Genomic DNA, 4,526 nt, shown 5'->3' with positions numbered 1-4,526 from the left:
CTAAGCGGAATACTGCTTGTGCATCCACTTCCATAAACCCAAAAGTTTTTCCATGAGAGTCCACCATACCTACCTATTTGCGGTATCTACCTGCCGTTCCAAGTAAATTTGCATGTGCCATTCTCTAAACCTTCAAGAAATAATCTGTTTTGCATGCCCGAACCGCTCATGTGGTGACAGGGGGCTATTGGTATCTTCCATGCTAGGAGTGTTATCCTCGACATGTGTTTATTCACTGTCATTCACGAGAAAGGGGCCGGTAATTGGAATGCCCAGTTCCACGCTTAAATCGAAAACATAACTGTAAAACAAGACTCCCCCCGGATTGATGTTAGTATGGACGGTACCCGAGGATTCGGCTAGCCGTGGAGTGTGATTGATTGGTGGTGGGGGAGTTAAAACTTCACTTTTCTGTTTGGGAACTGCCTATAGCATGAGTAGCATGGAAGATATTGAGAACTCTTGGTCATTGCGTTGACAATGAAAGCATGCCACCCAAAATTATTATCTCTGTTTTCAAAGCTTGAGCTCTGGCACCTCCGCAAATCAATGCTTCCCTCTGCGAAGGGTCTGTCTATTTATTTTCCTGTTGAGTCATCCTCCTCTTATATAAGCACCAATTAGAGAGCACCTCTGTCATTTTTATGCTTTGCTTTTGATTGATATTGAGTATGACTATGACTGGATCTTCGTTGCTATGAATTACAATGTTTAGTCAGCCTTTTGATCTTTGAAAGTGCTCTGCATTTATGTTTTGCAGTCTCAGAAAGAGCTAGCGAGATACCACCTATTCATATTGCTTCATGCTTGTTTTGATTGAAGTGTTGGTATTTGAAACTCATTATTATTTGCTCGTTAGGTGATTATGCCATTGATATTAGTTACTGTGAGACCTTTGTGTCATTTGCTTATGTGGTTAACTTGTGATCTTGCTGAAATTCTGGTTATGAGTTAGACATAGTTGCAACAACAAGATCAAACAGAGTTTGTCAAAGTTTTTCTTTCTCTCTCAGTTTGTCAACTGAGTTGCTTGAGGACAAGCAAGGTTTTAAGCTTGGGGGAGTTGATACGTCTCCATCGTATCTACTTTTCCACACTCTTTTGCCCTTGTTTTGGACTCTAATTTCTATGATTTGAATGGAACTAACCTGGACTGACGCTTTTTTCAGCAGAATTGCCTTGGTGTTATTTTTGTGCAGAAATCAAAGTTCTCCAAACGTCCTGAAAATTTACGGGGAGCAGTTTTGGAAAATATAAGAAATATCTGCGCCAAGTTCCACCTGAGGGAGTGGGCCAGTGGGCCACAAGCCCTGGCTCCGCCACCACCCCCCTGGTGGCGGTGGACAGGCTTGTGGGGCCCACACGGCTCTGCCGCCCCCAATCTCAGGTCTATAAGTCTCCTTTCGTCCCAGAAAAAATAAAAAGAGAAGTTTTCGTCGCGTTTACGATACGGAGGCGCCGCCACCACGTGTTCTTCATCTGGAGGGCAGATCTGGAGTCCATCTTGGGCTCCGGAGAGGGGAAATCCTCGCCATCGTCATCATCAACCTTCTTCCCTCTCCAATTCCATGAAGCTCTTCATCGTTCGTGAGTAATATATTCGTAGGCTCGCTGGCCGGTGATGAGTAGGATGAGATCTATCATGTAATCGAGTTAGTTTTGATGGGGATTGATCCTTAGTATCCACTATGTTCTGAGATTGACGTTGGTACTACTTTGTCATGCTTAATGCTTGTCACTAGGGCCCGAGTGCCATGATTTCAGATCTGAAATTATTATGTTGTCACCAATATATGGGTGTTTTAGATCCGATCTTGCAAGTTGTAGTTATCTACTATGTGTTATGATCCGGCAACCCCGAAGTGACAATAACCGGAACCACTCACGGTGATGACCATAGTTTGAGGAGTTCATGTGTTCACCAAGTGCTAATGCGTTGGTCCGGTTCTTTATTAAAAGGAGAACCTTAATATCCCGTAGTTTTCTTTTGGACCCCGTTGCCACGGGAGGAATGGACAATAGATGTCATGCAAGTTCTTTTCCCTAAGCACGTATGACGACACACGGAATGCATGCCTACATCACATTCACGAACGGGAGCTAGCCACATATCTCTCCGTGTTATAGCTGTTGCATGATGAATATCATCCAAACAAATCACCGACCCATTGCCTACGAGTTTGTCCTACTGCTGTTGTTACTACTGTTGCTACTGCTGTTACTTGTCTTGCTCTGTTGTTGTTACTACTGTTGCTACTGCTGTTACTTGTCTTGCTCTGCTGCTGCTACTACTGTTGCTACTTGCTACTGCTGTCACTACTGTTGTTCCTTGTTGCTGCTATTGCTAGTTACACTGTTGCTACCTGCTACAATTTTGGTTCGTTGAACGTTGACGGGAACTGACAACTTCCGTCAACACGGCAACTTGGCGCCATTGATACAATCGTTAGGAATAGTCTGTCGTCAACAGATCGTCTGTGACATCGTTGTTATCATACTACTTTGCTACTGATACTTTGCTTGCAAATACTAATCTTTCAGGTGTGGTTGAATTTGACATATTCAGCTGCTAATACTTGAGAGTATACTCTCACCTCCCATCGTGCAAATCAACAAATTTGGGTCGAATACTTTACCCTCGAAAACTGCTACGATCCCACGCGTTGGTGGGCCGTCAACAACATTCTTCTAGTTTCGGTTGCCGGGGATTGCAATCAGCATTCTTCTGGTGCCATTGCAGGGGAAGGTCTGTTGTCATCAGCACTCGTCTAGCTATTGCCAGAGAGTGCCAGTCAAAACCCTAGAAGCTAGATGGGCCAAGATGCAGGCCTGCAGAAGGCCTAGTAGGACCACACGGCAGAGAGTGTGTGTTTAGGCCCGTAGGCCTGCGTTTGAGAGGAGCTCGAGAGAGTTGGCGCAGCGGGGCTTATAAACAACTCTCAGCTCCTCTCAACTAGCGAGGTGGGACTAAACATTTAGCCGCAGCATCACCCCCCTTTAGTCCCGGCTTGGAGCTCTAACCGGGACTAAAGGCCCCCCTTTAGTCCCGGTTGGAGCCCCAAACCGGGACAAAAGGTCCACCTATATAAGCTGGTCGATGGAATTTTTCCAATCCAAATCGCCAGTTCCTTCTTCCTCCTCTTGCCTGACTGCACCGACGACCACCTCGACACTGCCAGGCTGCCCGACTACGCCGTCGTCGACGCCCTGCCGTCCCCGAGCCCGATGACCATCGCCAGCGTCGGACCTCCTCGCGCGCCCTCCTCCCTGTCGTCGAGCCCGCTCCTCGTTGTCACCGGCCTCCACAGCTCTCCATCCCCGGGCACCAGTGAGCTCCTCTTGTCGCCACCGTCGCGCCCACACCGTCGTCGACCTCGTGCCCCCGCCATTGTTGCGCGACCCGCGCCATCGTCGCCGTGCCCTCCCCCGAGCCTCCTCATCGTCGCCGCACCCTCCCCCTCCGGTGAGAAGTATGGCATTTTTATATGTGCTCTGTTTTTTTAAATGAGATGTATGAGATGTTTTGTGAAGATGAGATGAGATGAGATGTTTTGTTTAAATGTGAGAGAGATGAGAGAATTTCTTTTAGGTTTTTTTAGATAGAGAAACAAATGTTAAAATTTGCATGTACTCTGGCTTTTTTGTTGCATAATGAGATTAGATGAGATGAGTCCCCGACGATCGTCAGAGGAGTCCTCGACGATCGCCGGTGAGGAGTCCCTGGCGATCGTCGGAGGAGTCCCCGACGATCGCCGGTGAGGAGTCCCTCACGATCGTCAAAGGAGTCCCCGATGGTCGTTAGAGGAGTCTTAGACGATCGTCGGTGAAGATTCCCCGACGATCGCCTGTGTGGAGTCCCCAACGGTTGTCAGAGGAGTCCCCGATGATCGTCGGTGAAGAGTTCTCGACAATCGTCGATGAGGAGTCCCCGCCGATCGTCGGAGGAGTCCACGACGATCGCCGATGAGGAGACCCCGACGGTTTGTGGCACGAACCGGCCGGGACTAAAGGTCCTAAAAAGAACTGGAACTGATATCCGCCGAGGCCCGACCGGCGTCCTGACCGTTCGAACCGGGACTGATGCACGGTTCATAAGTCGATCTAGGCTAATGTTCTTATCAAGCCATGATCAAAGCCTGTTTTCTACAAGTGTGAGGTAGTCGCTGTTTTAGGGTTTGGCATAGGGCCTTTGATTTTGACGCCCCGTCCCTGATTCGTGGCATGTTCTTTCTAGATCTCTCTATTTTTTAACGTACAGAGAAATAAAAAAGTACAAAGAGAAAACGGCACGACAAAAAAAAGAAGCAGAATTAGGCTAGGTGTAGAAGTGGGAGATTCCATCCAAATATCTCCTTTGAAACAGTAGAGCCTAGAGGGTGTTTGTTTCCAGGGACTTATTGGTTTAGGGACTTAAAAAAGTCCCTATAAGTCCCACCTAAACCAAACACAAGGGACTTATTGGGACTTGTTCTCGTGATTAGGGACTTATCAAATAAGACTCTCAGGCAGGAGCTTATTGGGACTTA

The sequence above is a fragment of the Hordeum vulgare genome, chromosome 6H (genome assembly GCF_904849725.1).
Source record: "Hordeum vulgare subsp. vulgare chromosome 6H, MorexV3_pseudomolecules_assembly, whole genome shotgun sequence".
Lineage (NCBI taxonomy): Eukaryota > Viridiplantae > Streptophyta > Magnoliopsida > Poales > Poaceae > Hordeum > Hordeum vulgare.
Note: the sequence above shows the minus strand (reverse complement) of the source record.